The sequence below is a fragment of the Peromyscus californicus genome, unplaced genomic scaffold, assembly GCF_007827085.1.
Source record: "Peromyscus californicus insignis strain IS unplaced genomic scaffold, ASM782708v3 Scaffold_3__1_contigs__length_106647218, whole genome shotgun sequence".
Lineage (NCBI taxonomy): Eukaryota > Metazoa > Chordata > Mammalia > Rodentia > Cricetidae > Peromyscus > Peromyscus californicus.
In genome coordinates this window covers 87,599,810-87,618,848 of record NW_026294551.1, presented here as the reverse complement: position 1 = coordinate 87,618,848, position 19,039 = coordinate 87,599,810, and the positions used below count along the sequence as shown (strand labels likewise).

At 44.0% G+C, this 19,039-nt stretch overlaps 1 long non-coding RNA gene across 2 annotated transcripts in view; it reads right to left on the bottom strand.

Moving 5' to 3' along the window:
- Nucleotides 1-18,417, bottom strand: part of LOC128122894 (uncharacterized) — a 64,819-nt gene extending 46,402 nt beyond the window's left edge. Inside the window, exon 1 of one of the 2 annotated variants that reach the window (XR_008222526.1) lies at nucleotides 17,490-18,417. This is a non-coding gene — a long non-coding RNA (uncharacterized LOC128122894). Of the gene's footprint in view, nucleotides 1-5,545; nucleotides 6,068-17,489 lie in introns of those variants that run through there. The other variant, XR_008222525.1, reaches the window with a different exon arrangement.
- Between the last annotated feature and the right edge of the window lie 622 nt (nucleotides 18,418-19,039).

Here is a 19,039-nt window from a genome sequence, read left to right as displayed (position 1 = left end):
ATTTATTGCAGCCATTTTTGCTCTTTATCCCCCATCTGTGATGGTTGGAATGAGAATGGCCCCTGTAGGCTCATATATTTGAATACTTTGCCCCCAGTTGCTGGAACTGTTTGGGAACCATTAGGAGGTGTAGGCTTGTTGGAGGAGGATGTCTCAGGGGTGAGCTTTGAGGTTTAAAAAACCCACTCATTCTCAGTTAGTGCTCTCTCTCTCTCTCTCTCTCTCTCTCTCTCTCTCTCTCTCTCTCTCTCTCTCATGCTTGTGAATCAGATGTAAGCTTTCAGCTACTGGTCCAGCACCATGCTTGCCTGCCATGCTTCCTGCCTTATGGTCATGGAATCTACTACCTTCTGAAACTGTGAGCCCCAAATTAAACACTTTCTCTTATAAATTGCCTTGGTCATGGTGTCTCTTCTCAGCAACAGGATGGTAACTGAGACACCAGATATCTTATTAGAAGGGTGGTAAGAGGAGATGGAGAAAACAGTTCAAGAATCTGTTTCTACCAGCATTTCCCAATCTCAAGGCCCTAGTACTTCAAGATGTGGCTAGATGTCATTTTTTTATTAACAAAATTTATTCATTTATTTTACAACCTTACCAAAGCTCCCCCTCCCTTCCCTCCTCACATTACTTCCCACCACCTCCCCTTCACTTCTGCCCCCCATCCACTCCTCCTCTGTTTCTGTTCAGAAAGGGGCAGGCCTCCCATGGGCGTCAACAAAGCATGTCACATCAAGTTGAAGTAGGGCTAAGCTGCTCCCATTGTATTCAGGCTGGGCAAGGGAACCAGTATGAGAAATAGGTTTCCAAAAGCCAGCCAAAGTGTTAGGGACAGGTCCTGCTCCCACTGCTAGGAGTCCCTCAAGTAGACTAAGCAACACAACAGTCCCACGCAGGCTCTCTAGCTGTCTTTTTTTTTTTTTTTTTTTTTTTAAAGAAGCACTGTTCTCCAATTAATATGAAGCATGTTCAGGAAAAAAGTTAAGTGTGCTTTGCTGTTGTTGGAAGAACATTTTATTAAATATTGAACACAATCAAGAGGGTGGGACGAGGCAGTATCTAGAGGGCCGCCTACAGCTAGGCCTCCTCATTTGCTGCAATGTATTCCAAGGTCTCCTAAGTGCGTGTGTATACCCAGTTCCTCATATTTGGAATTGGGTAAAAACCCCATCAATGCTCATTTCTACCAATAAAAACATCGGAGTCCAGAGAGATGAAATAGCTTGCCTCATGTTGAACAACTAGTTATCAGCCAAGCTTGAACCAGAATCCACACCCTTGAACAGTAAGGAGCATTGAAGTCCTTCTGAGTACAGACTAGTGATTGGTAGAGATTAGGAAGGGTGTTTGAATGGTGGCTTGGGTCTGATCTGTGCATACATGTGTGTGTGGGAACATAACAATGTAGTCCATTAATACACAGGACTAATACACCTTAGTCAAAACTTAAACTACATGTCTTCTAAGAGGATGATAAAATATTATGAAGCAGAAAGGCAGGCAGGAAAAAAGACAGAAGGTGAGAAAAACTAAAAAAAAAAAACTCCAAGAAAGGCTGTATGTTCCATCTCTACCAGTTACTGAAGGTAGAAAACAGAAATGCTGTCTGTTTCTTACACAGGGACAGCCCCAGCTCACTGAAGAGGTCCGAGCCCCTCAATGCCTTTTCCACATGTGCCTGGAATACCTTGGTGGTTTGACCTCTGTCTGTTACATGTTGTCTTCATAAAGGAACCAAACTCCAGCACTTTTGGCACAGTTAGGAGACACTCTGTCTTCTGGGCTTTGCCCCATTAAATGACTATTCTTCTCCCCAGATGTGTAGTACAGATGTTCTGGCCTTCTCACTTAAATCCTCAGGGTGGGGACATTGGGCACCTTCTCCTTTGGTCCCTGCCAAAGTTGGCACCATGGGAGGATGTCTGTGTTTGTCAAGGAGTTGGAAGGACTTTCCATGTTGGCAGTCATTCTCCCTACACGGAGCAACATAGAGAACAGGAAAGGAAAACTTGACACATTATGAACCATCTCATCTATGACACTTTGAATGCTTATTCCCTCCAGACTGCCTCCCTAAAGGTGGTTTAAGGATCACCTAAAGAATAAAGGAATACTATACTTTCTGGGGTCATTTCTACCTGACTTTGTCTTCAGGTAAAAGTTTCCCATGTCGTGTGTTGTCCAGATACCCACAAGCTGACATCCTCATAGCTCTGAGTTCAGCAGGAAGTGAGAGTATATCCCTTCATGTTCAAAAATATCCTAGGATGGGTCTCACTGGATGAACTTCAACCACATCCACATTCCCAAGCCAACTTCTATGGCCAGGATCTACTCAGTCACCTGACTGCCAAGGCCTGGATCACTTCAGTTCTGGATCCAGAGACAAGAGGATGGTAGTAGCAACAGATGCTTGTCACACACACAAAACTACTCTCACACTCTGTTCACTGATTTTTTTTCTTTTGGTTCACTTTGCAGAGGTGAATTAGGATGCACTTTGTAGACAGGCTAGAATCCCAGTAAACATCTACTTAACTTTCAGGCCACAGCTCAGGCTCCATCGTTCACGATAAATCCCTCATTGCTGTCTCTAAGCAGTTACTTCCTTCATCCGACATGTTCTTACTCTTCCCAGGGAAATGGGACACACCACTCAGGTCATGTTGGTGTCTCCTCATCTTTCTCCCTCAATTTCTGTTAACTCCTGGAGGTCAGAAATAGTATCTTATTTTCTCTTGAACCTCTCCAGGTACTAACAGCAGGCACAAAACACTCAAAAGAAATCTTTGCGGAAGAAATATAGGAATGGTGAGTTAATTATTTCATTAAAAATTAATGCATATGCTCCTAGTTCATGGGGGTGGGGGAACTTGGGCAACTATCGAGGGAAATAAATCCATAAATAACTGGATCATAGTGAGAACCCTGAAGCCAGAGCTACACAAAGGGTGGGAAGCAGGAAGAAGTATGTGCTCAACCCTGGAAGAGAAGCCTCAAAAGCATCTCAGAAATTAGTATTATTTTATGTCCACATCTATCTCCTCTGGCTCCTACACACACTCTCAGTTCTTGCGCCCTTGAACAACTCTAAATAAGTGATCCCATTGTTCTAGCATCCACAACACATAAGAGGTTTGACAAATATTTCTGAAAAGAATTTATTATGTTTTCTTAGCTACTAGCAGTATCAGTAGAATGCGGGGACACAACTTATCATACTCTTGGGATTTCCCCAGATAACGCCCCCCATCCTGAAAGCTAAAATGCAATACTTGGCTGTAGACAATCACCTGTGTCTGAATGTCTCTATCCCTATAGTCTGAATGAAAGTGGGTTGTGCAGAAACTGGATTCTATTTGCTTTAGGTAAAATGTAATAAGCGATGCTTGCTGTCCTGGTGAATGTGGAGTAGCTGGGCTAGCCTGGGACTTGGAAGACACAAGCCTAAACGTTGTTGCATCCGTTGTTTGTGTTTGTGGTGAGTTTGGCTCTAGGCAAAACTGAATCGAAGTCACTCTCAGCCTCGTCTTCTCTGCTGATCTCTCTCTTCCCCTTTCTCCTCTCATGTGCATCCGTAGGTTTTACCTGCACTGAGAATTCATGGTAGCTACAAAAATGTACCACTACCATCCCACTGCACCAGGGAGACCTTAGCTGATGGAGGGCAGCGGCTTGCCTTGTCTCCATAGCATCCGTCCTGCTGCTCTCCTAAGGCTGCTCTCCACTAATCACGGAGCCCAAGAGGGAAACTAAAGCAGGCCTCACCGGCAAGATGCTGCAAGTGGGCTCTAGAGCCTCTCCATCAGCCTGGGTGAGCCTATGCTGCAATCTGAATCTCTTCCTGGCTTCCTCCCACTCTCTCTCCTTCACAGGTCAGTCTTTCATTGTAGCTGACCTTCTTGCTACCTCTTGTCATCCTTTCCCTGTTCTCAATGATAGCTTTTTGACATACCTAGTGATTGTCTGGCCTCGTTTTAAACCCTGTGTCTTGGAGGACCAGGAATGCCTTGGGGTGTCTATTACTGTGATAAACCACCATGACCTAAAGCAGCTTCTGGAGGAAAAGGTTTATTTTAGCTTATAACTCTTAGGTCATACTCCATCACGGAGGGAAGTCGGAGCAGGGACTCAAGGAAGCAACCTGGAGGCAAGAACAGAAGCAGAGGCCGTGGAAGAGTGCAACTTACTGGCTTGCTCCCCCTAGATTGCTCAGCTTGCCTTCTTATACACGTAGAACCAGCTGCCTAGGGGTGATGTCATCCACAGTGGGAGGGCCTGCCCACCCTCCTATATCCACCAATAATCAAGAAAACATCCCACTGCTTGCCTACAGGCCAGGCTGATGGGAGTATTTTCTCATGGAGGTTCTCACTTCTCAGATTACACGAGCATGTGTGAAACTGAAAAACAAACAAACAACATCCAAAACCAAACAAAGTACAAACCAGGACAAGGAGCAATGTCACGGAAACCCCACATAGGAAATATACAGGTGTCTCCAACCCCAGTGGTCAGCAGTGACTTCCCTCTTTGGGGTGTAGGGAAAGAGTGATTAACCAGTGAGTGGGGAGAGGCCCCTTGGAGCAGAAGGGATTGGACTTTCCAAAGGTTCTTACACAACCACATAGCATCCCATCTCTCTCAAGCCCTCAAGGCCAAGCACATGATCTGCTGGGCCCATTTCCTGAGTTATATTTTAAAGTGTTTCTGGTTTTGTTTTACTTCCTTCCCATATTAAGGTTACTTTGAAGATTCTCTTTGGCGCCGGGTGGTGGTGGCACATGGTTTTAATCCCAGTACTTGGGAGGCAGAGGCAGGTGAATTTCTGTGAGTTTAAGGCCAGCCTGGTCTACAAAGTGAGTTCCAGGACAGCCAGAGCTGTTACACAGAGAAACCCTGTCTCTAAAAACAAAAAACAACAACAACGAAAAAGAGAAGATTCTCTTTTTTCTTATTTTACTCTGAAACAACAAGAAGAGAAAACCAAGAAAGATTTTCAGTACCATTTCACTGAGTTCTGCCCTCCGTCTCTTAAGCAGCCTGACCAGGCAACCACGTACCTGTTGGGAGTCATTGTGCACTATAATTCTTTCCATGTCTGCTCAACATTTAAGTAGAAATGGAAAAATCATAAAAGTATATGTTTTATGCTCAAAATAAAGATTTATTTCCCATGAACATATTAGATGTGATTTTTTTTTGAACTAGACAATTTCTTGAGAGGCATATCAAAATATTTTAATGCAGACACTCCACTAAATCACTTCCAATAAAGGGCAGACAGCATCATGAATTTTTCAGTTGCAGCCTGGGTTGTTACAGGGAACCCTCAATGGGCCAGTCTGGGAGTTAGTGGCCAGGTCATATATACACCAGGTTAACTGCATGTACTTAACACAAAAACTCCAGCAGACGTAGGCTGGCACCAGGAAGGAGAGTTTAACTGAGGCCAAGCCTATTTAGGCTCGCCAGTTTTGCTAACATGTACAGAGCTAAGTTGGCTCCCTACTCCATTTTTATCCCATGACATTTTAGTTACCTATCTTGGTAGTCTATGTAACTGCCCAGTGGCTCATCTATTACTCTGATCTGCGTTGTCGTCAGCCTGTGGTGTAGAATGAGCAGAGTCAATTCATGTGAGTTTGAATGCCAGCCGGCTTCGAGGAAAGCTGAAGATGGTAGTGCCTAAAAGAGATAAATGTGGGGGAGCTGTAATGATCAATGCACCAGAGATGGCCAAGGGAATCTATAGACGGAAACCACGTACTGGGCGGGAGGAACGTGGAAGCCGGTGAGAGAAGCACCTACCTTCCCAGACTGGGTGTCTGACTTACCCAGGGAGAACTTCACCAGAGGAGGAATCCTGCTTATGAAAGAGGGTGTCTGGGTTCAACCATGGGTAGGAGACAGATGTGTTCAATTAGGGGACATTTCCAAGGAAGCAGGTCCTTATTAGTAATTGCTTGAAAGTAGGAATGTAGCAGTGGTGGTGCACGCCTTTAATCTCAGCACTAGGGAGGCAGAGGCAGGTGGATCTGTATGAGTTCTAGGCCAGCCTGGACTCCAGGACAGTTACAGGTACACCGAGAAAACCTGTCTTGAAAAACCAAAAAAAAAAAAAAAAAAAAAAAAGTTGAAATGTATTATGTAGTATGGTTGTGTTCCATTATATGTATATTGATTCCACAAGATCACATATCTTCCTTTGTATCAGACTCTCTATTAATGCATACCAAACAATATATACATTGGGCAACTTAGAACTCTTAATATGTCCCATGGTTCTCGAGTTGGCTCCTCTGAGTATCTATCCTCACTTGGAGCTCCTACATGTGGTTGTAGACAGTGCTCTGGGCTGCACTTGACCTCTCTGCAGATCTTAGATGTGTTGTAGTTACTGTTGGCTGCTGGTATGGGGCTCAGCTAAGGCTGTCTCCTGGAACCTCTCTATGTGTCCTCTCCATATGAAAAGTATGACAGCCAGCTTCTGAGACAGAACAGCTCTTTGTAGCATAGCCTCCGAAATCCCAGGTTTGGGCTAGAGATGAAGTTCAGTGGTAGAGCAGTTGCCCAATCTTGCAAGGCTTAATTTGATTCCTACTCCTGCCAAAACCAAACCAACCCCAACTTCCCCAAACCAACCAACCGACCAATTAACCGAAAACAAAGCCTACAGAGAAATCCCATCTTTTGGATGACTAAAACAGAATCACTGAAGCCAGCTTGACCACAAAGGGAGGGAAACTTGACTCCTCCCGTTAACACAAGGAGCTGCATATAGGCCTATGGAGGGGGAGGCGGGGAGTGGCAGGAGGGAGTTGGTGGGTGACATTTTTGACTACTTGCCACTTTCCACATTTGGGTGACAGTCTTTTTACCTCTAACTTTCCTTCCCAGACTAAAACAGCCTAGTACAGAGCTGTGCCAAGTTGGTGATGGGCAAAAGGGCTGACATTCAAGAGCGTGAACACTTAGATGCAGGAAGACCTATCTGACTTGGAGTGTGGACTTTCCCACTTAACCACCCTGGATCTTGGAAAAGTTACTTCATCTGTCTGAGCCTCAGCTTGAGTATTCATAAAAGAGCAGTGGCACACGTGAGCGTGTGTGTGTGTGTGTGTGTGTGTGTGTGTGTGTGGTGTGTGTTGTAACTTAAATGTTGCCTAATCACTTGGTAACAGAAATGGAAAGAGTTGCTCTTTGCTTCTCCAGCATCCTTTGTTCAGCCCTGGCTGGCCACTGAGAGGCATTCAAAGTGTAGCCTACCACAAGGAAGTTAATTTTCAATGAAGAGGCCTCATTGCCACTTTCAGGAAGAGGAATCAGGCTCTAGTACTAGGTATTGCCAGAGTAGCTTTTAGGGGACTTAGAGAAGGAAGAACTCTCTCCTGGAGAAGAAAAATGAAGGGTCTAATCCAGACCGAGGATGCTGACAGAGCACTGGGTATGACCCAGGGATGCACTCTGCCTCTAGATCTGGTGCTTTTTCTTTTCTGAGGTTTGGTTATGAGGTTTAGTTTTGACATTTAGCAATGGGTAAGTGCTGTGGAATGGTCTTTCTGTACGCTGTGAATATGTGTTGCTACTATTGGTTAATAAATAAGGTGCTTTGGCCTATGGCAAAGCTGCTTAGAGGCAAGTGGGAAATCCAAACAGACATACAGGGAGGAGAAAGCTAGGATCGGAGGAGACACTGAGAGCTGCCCAGGGAAGCAAGATGTAATGCAACACAGGTAAAGTCATGAGACACGTAGTGACACATAAATTAATAGACATGGGCTAATTTAAGATGTAAGAGCTAGTTAGTAAGAAGCCTGAGCCACAGACCAAACAGTTTTGTAATTAATGTATAAGCCTCTGAGTAATTATTTTCTAAGTGGCTGCGGAGCTGCAGGTGGGTCCAGACTGCGAGGTCAGGTGGGACCGAGAAACTTCCAGCTGCAGGTGAGTGTGATTTCAAGGCTGCCAGGTTCTTTGTAGTCTTGATCAAACTATATCATCTTAGAAATCCCTGAATCAGTCCAAGTCTTCAACTTCAACAGTCCTCTGGTTTAGGCTACAGTTCTTGATGGCTCTCTCCATTCTGTAGAAGACTTTACAAGTCTCCCCGCTTTTAAGCCGTGGTTCTCTAGAGCACCATAACCAATGATCTGTTTTGAAACACAAATCTGATTGATAGTTCCTGGGTGGGCATGACAGCTTTTTCTGCTGGTGTTTCTCCATTTACCATGTCTACCCGCTCTCCACTGCCCTGTGTTCTACCCTGCTTGGGAAGAACAGTTACTGAGCTTATGGACTCCTCTGGCCTTCTGACTTCTCTTTGTGTTCAGCCAATCAAAAGACTCAGCAGGAAACAGGAGGCCACAGGTGGTGAGAATGTGAGCTATTTCTTCTTTGTTGATTGAGTATCTTAGTTGCCATTGGCTGTGATTTCCCAAGGCCACAGCTATGTTACTGACCTCCAGCTCCAACCCTTTGTTTCCTCTCTGGCTTCTGCAGGTTGAGAGGTGATAATGGCTTACCCGTGTTCTTTATTTGGGTGCCTCCATATCCTTCCCTGGTCCCTTTAGTCCCATTCTCATACCTATGAAAAGAATTTCTTTATCCAAAACATAAAGAATAGTGGGAGGAGGGACCAGAGAGAGGGCTCAACAGTTCAGAGCACATACTGTTCTTACAAAGAACCCAAGTTCAATTCCCAGCACTCAGGAAACTTACAATTTCTTGTAACTCCAGCTTCAGGGGGATACAATACCTCTGGCTTTCATGGGCATCTGCACTCGTGTGTGTGTGTGTGTGTGTGTGTGTGTGTGTGTGTGTGTGTGTGTATAATTATACACATAATTTAAAATTAAATTAAATGTGGTTTGAAAGAAAATGGCTCCCAAAGAGAGTGGCACTATTAGGAGGTGTGGCTTTTTTTAAGTAGGTATGGCCTTGTTGGAGGAAGTGTGTCACTGTAGAGGCAGGTTTTGAGGTCTCATATATGCTCAAGCGATGCCCAGTGGTTCAGTCCACTTCCTGTTGCCTTCTGATCAAAATGTAGCCAGTATCATGTCTGCCTGCATACCAACATGCCCTGCCATGATGATAATGGACTATATCTCTGAAAATGTAAGCCACCCCATTTAATTTTATGTTTTAATGTTTTCCCTTTATAAGAGTTGCCATGGTTATGGTGTCTCTGCACAGCAATAGAAGCCCTAGCTAAGACAGTAGGGGACCGGGATGATGGCTCAGCAGTTGAGAACACTTGCTGTTCTTGTAGAGACTGGAGTTTGGTTCCTGGTCCCCGTGTCAGGCAGCTTACAACACCTGTAACTCCAGCTCCTGGGTATCTAAGCCCTTCCTCTGGCCTCTATGGGTATCTACATTCATCTACACATATCCACTCATAGACACACACCTACATATACACAACTAAAAATAAAACATATATTTTTTAAAACAGTGTAAGGAATCCAGAAGTTTCCTTCTGAGTTCCCAACTGCTGTAGCCTTTAGGAGTTTCTTAGAGGTTTCGTTATGGAGGTTGGGCTCCTCTTTCATGGCCACCAGAGCTGTTAGATGACAGGCAGCTCACTCTCCAGCCTCACTCTACCTGTGAGTCTCCAGCCTCTCACCAGGCACCCTGGCCTCCCTTCCATTTTCACAGTACCCGAAGCTCATTCCTACCTCTCAGGCTTTCCACTTACCTTCCTGTCTTCTGGGGAATCTCCTCCCAAGTCCCAGTCTTCCCCTGATGAGCCAACTCCAGTTCCATTGATGTCTTTATCTAAAGGCCACTTGGGGAAGTCTTTTTGATTTACTAGATTAGGCATTTCAATAGTTCCTGAAATATCTCTTCATATCCCAGCCCTCAATATCCTTGGCTTCTGTTGGATTCATCAAGATGTAACTCCATGACAAACTGAAAATATCAGTGAGTCAAAGAAGCACACAATGCACTATCCTACTCAACACTGTAACCTATCCTGACCCATCTTCAATGTGCTCAGAACATTTACATTAGCAAAATCATGGGCGAAGTCACCCAATTAAAAGTCTATCTTAAGTTAAAGCATTGAATGCCTCGTGTGAGTGTGGTGATAAAATCATAACAAAACAAGGCAAACAGAATTGCTCTGTAACATTGTCCTAAGAAAAGATCAAAATTCATAATCTGAAGTACAGTTTTCCTCAATGTGCATCATTTTTACACCATTGTAAAGCTGAAAAGCTGTAAGTCTAACCATATAAGTCAGGGCCATGTGCATTTGATCACCCTGTCTCCTTCTAGGCTCCAGAAACAAGAGAGCAGACACCAAGTCAATTTTGTCTCACTTTTATATCCTCAGTATATTCGTGGCATTCTAGTACACTGTAGGCCCTTGCTAAAGAATTTTTGAGTAATAAATATATTCCAAAATCCGCAATAAATATAGCTCCAAGACATATGTTTTCAATAAATATATCTTCAACAAATCAATGAAGACATATATACAATCCTCAACAAAATGTAGGAATATATTTTCAATAAATATGATTTATAATCCCATGTTTCATTCCTGGAGGTCAAAGAATAGGTCAGTGTTTCTAAGACCATGTTTTAAAAACAGAGGCTGTGATGAGGGCTTGACTCATCAGATTTTATACAACTTAATTTGCCCCCTGTACCTTCAGTTCCTTTTGGATATTTTTAGAAATTCTGTATCCAAACAAATCTATGGGAGGAAAATTTATACTCCCACCACCACCACGTGTGTGGTGTGCAGCGGAGCAGAAAACAATCAGACACACACTCGGCAGAGAAGGAAACAGCAGAATGAGAGTCCCTGCACGCACCATCCTGAGGGAGCCAGCCCATCAGCTGCTTGCCTTGAAAACGACTGTTTCATATTTGTGGTAGACCAGTGACAGCAAGGAGTCTACAGCCTCTAATCTAGCATGCAGGATCTAGGAAAATATTCTTAATAGATAATTCGGCTGAGTGTCTCAGGGCCTTAGAAAGCCTAGCAGGGGACCCTCGGAATTGGTTTCCTTTGATCTGACAAATCCACCCTAATCAGCGGGATCTCATACCATTTCTCTGCACAAATTTCATAGTCTCACACTCAAGGAGACCCTGCCAAAGAGTCACCAAGCCATGAGGACAAATGCCCCACCAAATATTCAGCCATCGGCGTCTCCCCTGGCTTTTTGGGAAATAAAGCTGTAGCCTTGGGTTGTACCAAGCTATGAAAAATGAAGCATGGCCTCTTAGAAATACCAGTTCCTATTGTCCTGACTGCCTAATTTGAGGGATATTACTATGGCAGAAGAAAAATATCATTTTCCACACTCCATTCTGGAAAAGCCATCCCGATCTGTGGGGGCACTGAGCTGGCATGGTGGCCGCAGTCAGGAGTGATATCAGCCTGACAGGGTCTGTGAGAATTTAGAGTCTGGAAGAGGTTAGATGGAAGAAAGGAAGTGGGTTCAAGGGGAAACAGCATTCTCTGTGGAGCTGCCACATGACAGAGAAGACCCCAGTAATCTAACAGGCAGAGGTCAAGAGGAAGGAGGCACAGGAGAACGCCATGCTCTTTCTAGATGGGTAGTGCCCTTCCTTCCCGCCCCCTCTCTATGGGCCTGGCGTCCCTGCCACTCAGAAATGCCCCCTGGAGCTAGGGACTCAGTCTCACGCGGGTTAGTCTTCTGGACTCATTAATTGCTCCCCGAATGACACATTCTTCAAGGCCTGCCTCATGTTTCAGGCCCCTTTGTCTCTCTTGGACCTGATGAGGACAGTCCCTCTGGAAGGAAGCACCAACTGCTTGACTTGGCAATGGAGCGCTGACTAGAAAGAATTCCTGACCACAGACCATACCTAGTATGGCTACTTCACTACACCCACTCCTGTGTTAGCTGTCCTGTCCCATGCCACCTTCTTTCTCTTTCGGTTAAGCACTTAAGACTCAAGATCAAGGAATTAAGGACTAGTGTTCCAATATAGAATGCAATCTTTGAAAAAGATTTTTTATTCTTGTTCTTGTGTGTGTGCTTTGTTGTTGCTGCTGCAGATTGTTGTGGGATATCCGTACACTGTATGAAGATGTATTGCAGTGATGGGTGTAATAAAAAGCTGAATGGCCAATAGCTAGGCAGGAGAGATAGGCAGGATTTCCAGGGAGAGAAAGGAAGAGGAGGAGACACCAGGAGACACGGAGAGGAAACAGGAGGGGCAAGATGGAAGAGAGGTAATGCTACGTGATAGACTATAGATTAATATAAATGGGTTAATTTAAGTTTTAAGAGCTAGTTAGGAACAAGCCTAAGCTATAGGCCGAGCTTTCATAATAAGAAGTCTCCGTATCATTATTTGGGAGCTGGCTGGCGGGACAGAAAAAAAATTCCTACAGTTGCTGTTTCCACTGTTTAAGACAGGGTCTTGCTATGTAGCCCTAGCTGACCTGGAACTCATTCTGTAGCCCACGCTGGACTCTAACTCACAAAGATCTGTCTGCCTCTGCCTCCTGAGTGCTGGGATTAAATCGTGCACCACTGTGATGACTATTCTTAGTTGTCAACTTGACTCTATCTGGAATGAACCATAATCCAGAAATGGAGGGCACACTTGTGACCTGGATCTTGAGGTTGGATGACACATGCCTTTAATCCAGACCTTGAAGCTGGAAGGCACACCTTTACTCTGAGCCACACCTTCTGCTGGAAGCCTATGTAAGGACAAGGGAAGAAGGAAGGGTTTGTTTGTTCTTCGCCTGCTTGTCCTTGCCTTGTCAGCACATCCATTCCTTCACTGGCATTGGAGCATGCTTCTTCAGGATTCCAGCATGTACAGAAGACCAGCTGAGACACTCAGCTTCATGGGACTGAGCAACTACTAGATTATTGGGTTTATTGGACTTTCCATTCACAGCTAGCCATTGTTGGACTGCAACCTGTAAGTCATTCCAATAAATTCATACATACACACACACACACACACACACACACACACACACACACACACACACACACACACACATATAAGTTTTGTGACTCTAGAAAAACCACCATGCCTGGCCCACTGAAGAAGATATTTGACTGCTCAGAAATCCACTATTCTTAAAGATAAAATGTGGATAACAATAACACCCACTTCACAGAATTTGAAAGATCACTGTGACCTGTGAGGTGTGCAACTGATGTTTGCACAACATACAGTTAGCACACCCTCTATTAGCTTCTACTGCTCCTCCTGTTCCTTTACCTTTATTTTTCTTATCATGAGGTCAACCTCATTTGGTCCACAAATACTTACAGGGTATTTTACAAGTAGATTCAAGAGAGAACAAAAAGATATGAGATATGAATCTGGCCTGGACAAACACGGATCCCACTGAGTGATCAATGTGTATAATATAGAAACTATACCTTATGTCAGTAAATCTCAATTGCCCAACTCAAAGAGTACAGAACAGAATATACTGAGCAGAGAAGGAGCGAACTCCCCAAGCTTGAGAAATCTTATCAGACAAATTAAGAGGAGGAAGAATAGCATTCTAGATTGGCAAACAGCATCAACCATGCACTTTATGTACGAAACAGCCTAATGAGTTCAAAGGTCAGTGAGTAGGCTTAGTGATTGAAATGTCTTCTTGCGTGTTGAGTGTAGCAGTACTGGATGGTTGCTCTAGGAAACAGTCTGTGGATGCCCTTCTACCTGAACTAGAGGCCATGTGAGTCATGGGATAAATATGCCTCTTCAACTTACTTGCTAGTTTCAAACCCATTATTTTTCCATTGAAAGAAATTGAGATGTGATATGGAGTAGAGTGCAAAATTCACCTGGCAACTGTAGATGAAGAGCATTGACAAGTACCTTGCATTTCCAAGGGGTCACAGTTGGGGTTTCCGTTGCTGGGATAAAACACCATGACCAAAGCCAGTTTGGGGAGGAAAGGGTTTATTTCAGCTGACAGCGTGTAGTCCATCATCTAGGGAAGTCAGGGGAACTCAAGGCAGGGACCTGGGAGCTGAAACTGAAGCAGAGGCCATGGAGGAGTGCTGCTTACTGGCTTATTCCTTGTAGCCTTCTGAGCTTGCTTTCTTATACACGTCAGGCAGGACCACCAGCCCAGGGGTGGCACCAGATAATGGACCAGGCTCTCTCGCATCAATCACTGCTTAAGAAAATGCCACACAGGCATGACTAAAGACCAATTACAGAGGCATTTTCTTAATTGAGATTCCTTCTTCCCAAATCACTTTAGCTTGGGTCAAGTTGAAAAAAAAAAAGCAAAAAACAAGCAAACAAAAAACTAGCCAGTACAAAGGGAAGGCTTAGAACTGTGCCCCCAGGTCCAGTAGAGAATTCTCCGTTACAGAACTCTGCCACCCAAGTCTGAGACTCACAGCTAAGCGGAGAGTTCCTAGTGGCCGACATTGTGACTCAAAATGATGGCACATTTTCGATCAGAGGAAGAGGGCATGGTGAAATATTAAGGAGCAAAGCTCTTTCTCTGGTTTCATCTACAGAGAGAATGAAGTTGTGAGGGAAGAGGGTCTTTGCCTGAGGTGACAAGAACCTTTATCTGTGGCTCATCAATGCCTCTTAAGTAACAACCAGGAGACAGCAAGAAATGTCATGGCGTGTGCATGAAGACTAAAAAGGTCTGTGTTTGTTGAAGGGTTAATTAAAGCAAGGCAGGTGTGTGGGGCGCAACAGTGGGTAAGGAATCCTTATGAAGATGATCGTAGAGATTCTTGTAGACAATACTGAGGAATTGGATTTCACCCTGCAGGTGATGAACAGCCACTGGGGCCCCTGATATTGATTTTTATCTTACATAAAGGAGTTTGGAAGAAGTTTGTGAAGGCACTAAGGGTTCAGTGTACTGATCTGAGAGAGGGAAAAAAACAGTAAACTATAGCAACATCATACATACAACATCCCTAATACCACCACCCCTGTTCCCCCAGTTTCTGTGATATTTCTTTAAAATGAAACTTTCACACTGGATCAGAAGCTAAGTATAGTGGCTTCATGGCTGGTGAGTTTTCTGTGACATATAAAAAGCTTCCCCTTCAGTGGCCCTGAATCCAGGCGTCGTTTGCAGAATGTAAAGCTTCGAGAAAGTCTTTCTCCAGGCTGCTAATGAGCTGTTGCCCCTGTTGTCATGTTCCTGCTTCTGAGGCCTCCAGCAGTTTGTTTTTCCTCTCCCATTGATGATACAGTGGGGAGACAGTTTCCAGAAATCTAGGGTGGCCAGTGCATGCTTGGATCCTGTTGGCGGTTAGGAGTCCCAGAGATAAAAGTCAGGGAGCTACAGGTTCAGGGTCTTCATGGGTTCCAGAGGAGCATGGAAAGGCCCCTTGACCCTCTGCAACACACAACACTTGGCAGCAGAGCAGAGGGACAATGAAGAATAAGCCACCAGAAAACAAACTCCAGACATCTTGACCATGTAAGGTTTTTTTTCAGAACTCTAAGAAATGAAAAAAAAAATGCTTCCAATTCACAGAGCTGACAGAGACTACATCAAGTATTCAACTTCCTCATAAATCAATCAGAGAAAGACCAAGTCACAGAAGCAAACAGGGTAATTTACAGAAGAAACTTGAAAATCCAATAACTGTGAAAAAAAACTTATCCTTACTCAACCTACAACTGGAAACGAAATAATAGAGTAGGAGTGGCCAATACTGCCTTTGCTTGCCATCCCAGCACTTGTGAAGCCTAAGACAGGAAGGTGGCTGCAAGTTCACAGTCAGCCTGAGCTACATGGTGTGATGATGGTAGTTGTCAACTTGATGAAATTTGGAATCGCCTGAGAGACAAGCCTCTAAGTATGCTCTTGATTGCATTAATTGAAGTGGGAAGACCTACCTGCTATGGATGGCATTATCCCCTGGTGGGATTCCTGGCCTATAGAAGCTAAGACAGATAGCCGAGCAGCGGCATGTGTCCATCCACGTCTGCTTCATGACCGTGGGTGTGATGCCAACTGCTTCAAGACTTCACTTCTTTTCTTGTTGCCTTTACTTCCCCACCGTGGTAGACTATGCCCTTCAACTCTGAGCAGAAGTCCACCCCTCTCCCTTGAGTCGCTTTTGTCCGTGTATTTTGTCACAGCAACAGGAAGAGATGCTAAGACCCGGGGACTTCTTCCATCTCAAAAGGAAGAAGTCATCCTGAAAAGACGTTGCATCTTGTACATGAGAACATTTTGAAGGTCAAACAAAGTTGAGTATTAACATAAATACTTAAGAGACACATCACAGTCTCTGTCAGCACATAGCTCTCAACCAGCACAGCCACCTAGAACAACATGTTGTCAATACTTAATAAAAAATAAAGATGCCCATACGTCGTGATTTAGCAGTTCCACAGTGAAAACACAACCTTCCTACACGTTCAAAGGTGTGTGCAAAGAATCACCACGTAGCTGGAGGTGCAGCAGTGAAAACCGCAAACTTATTTTTGTCATTAGAAGTGTTAGAAAAGTACTCATTATTTTATTATTATTTATTATTATTACTTGGTTTTCTTTGAGACAGGGTTTCTTTGGTAGCCTTGGCAGTCCTAGTACTAGCTCTGTAGACCAGGCTGGCCTCGAACTCACAGAGATCTGCCTGCCTCTGCCTCCCGAGCACTGGGATTAAAGGCATGCACCGCCACAGTCTGGCAAAAAGGACTCTTTAAAATGGGGAAATACAAAGCACTTAAAATGAGTGAGCAGACTCTGTATTTATCAATAGATTTAAATCTTCTCCGTATTTATCAATAGATTTAAATCTTTACACTATGTTCACAGAGGAAAAAAGTTACAAAAAAAAAGTATTCTGCCACTGGTAACAAACCTCAAACTATACAGAGCAATGCCACATATGAATTTTTTAGACAAATGCATAAATAGTAAATGTGTAAGTGTATAAATAGGCAGGCTATGAGCCATCTTCTTCCTGATCTAACCTCTGGGGAAGAAAGTTGGGAAATGAGACTGGTAAGAACACAAAGGAGACATTAACCAACTGCCCTGTAGCTCAGAGCAGTTAGAAAATTCCAGCGAGAAATTAAATCCCCAGCTTGTGCTTGGGGGAGTTCAAGGCTAAATTTATAGCACTTGCATGGCATAGAAATCTCCAACTGCGAAAGTGGTGTTGAAAAAGAAAACAGCTCCTGGTTGATGAATCTACCGAGGCATTCTGCAGAAAAACAGTCACTGAGTAGAGTGCGTGTGACTAGCTGACTTACACTCTCACATGGCAACCTACTGATGACCAGCTCTTCCACCAAATTTCCACAATGCACAAGAAAGTAATCCACTGTGAGCAAGAATCGGTAGATATGGCTCACCAGAGAATTAAGGAAGACCTGATATCAGAATATCAGATCGTTCCTAAAGAAAATATTTAAATAATCAAGTAGTTCCTATCGGAAAGGTTGGAACCTTCACACTATTAGCTCAGTGACCTTTCTGTGTGACTAACGATCAATGATTGTTGTGTGCTTCCCCTCACCTTTTCTGAATGGAAGCATTCATTGATAGGGTCTCGTTTTTATCGGCGTGGTGAGGAGCGGGCCAGGCATCTGTGTTTGCAGGAAGAGGCAGAGAGCTTTTGTTTTTGCGTAGGACTCAAGGCAGGGAGGAGCCGCGCCAGGATCTGATGGGGTTGGAGCTGGAGTAAAAGACTGGATGGATGTCCAGGTTGCTTCCCCTGGGAGTGGAGAGGTCTGGAATGGGAAGGAGGGACAAAAGAACTTTTGATTACCAATGTCCTTGCATTCCCTCACTCTTCGGGCCAGTGCGATTAGCCAGGATCATGTGACTATTTCTGGACCATGACCAGGGCATGATCCACATCACTACTGGGCTGAAGCTTAGAAGAAAAGCTTCAGGATCTGCTTTCCCTTTTCTCTCCTCAGGGACACTGGCAGCTACATCATGGGGTGATAGTTCAGGCACTAGATGGAAACAGCTGGATTGCAGAATCATTGCCTGGGGAGCAGCTGCAGATACTGCGTGAAAAAAAAATAAACTTTAGCGTGTTGAGCCAAAATGCATATGGTGTGTGCCTTTCTAGCACACAGAGAGACAGACAGACAAAGAAAGAGACAGAGACAGACGGAGACAGACAGACAGACAGACAATAATAATGCTCATTAAAAATAAGTACATACTGAAGAATTAAAACCACATGGGGAAGCAACCAGCTATGTGAGAAGAGTAACACACTCAGAAATAGTGGCCTCGGATCCTGAACTCATGAAAATAGATACTGACCCTACATTTCAAAGAATATTTAAGTGCCAGGTGCACAGTGTGCCTTTTAAGGATTACAAAGAAAACTATCTTTAAAAGAAATGAATAGATCCTTTAAAAGTGAAGAGACAGTATGTCACATGGAAATGTGAGTGGGACACACATGCGCTTGTCTTTTGTGAAAGGAAAGCCTGAAATGCAGATGAAGTGAAGTGTATTTCCAAAAACATTAATTTCTTATGCACTATACTCGTGGGAGGAAATTGAATTTTGATTCATATTTAACACTATATAAAAATTGTATGATAGGTAGAAATATAAAAATTAAAATTCTAAAGGAAAACACACAAGACCACCTTGAAGGGAATAAAGCATGAGGAAATATTTGTAATACATATATCTGACCAAGAATTAACATTCATCAGCTCTAACGAACCCAAGCCAAGCAAGAACAAAAATACAGAGATAGAGATAGTGCACGCACGCATGCGCGCGCACACACACACACACACACACACACACACACACACACACACACACACACGGGGGTGGGGCAGGCACAGAAGATCCACACACTCGCTTCATAAAAGAAACTTTCTAAAGATGATAAGTTGGTATTACTCCTTAGGGAAAATGAATTAAAATGTCATTGCAGTACCACTATGACACGACCACAATAAAAAAATCAAGTAAAACAAGACTTGGCCGAGACGTCAAGACACTGGGGCTCTCCTGTGCTGGTGCATGAGTGTGAATTAGCAGAACCACTTGAGAAAACTATTGCTCAGGAAAATCAAGCTGAGCATG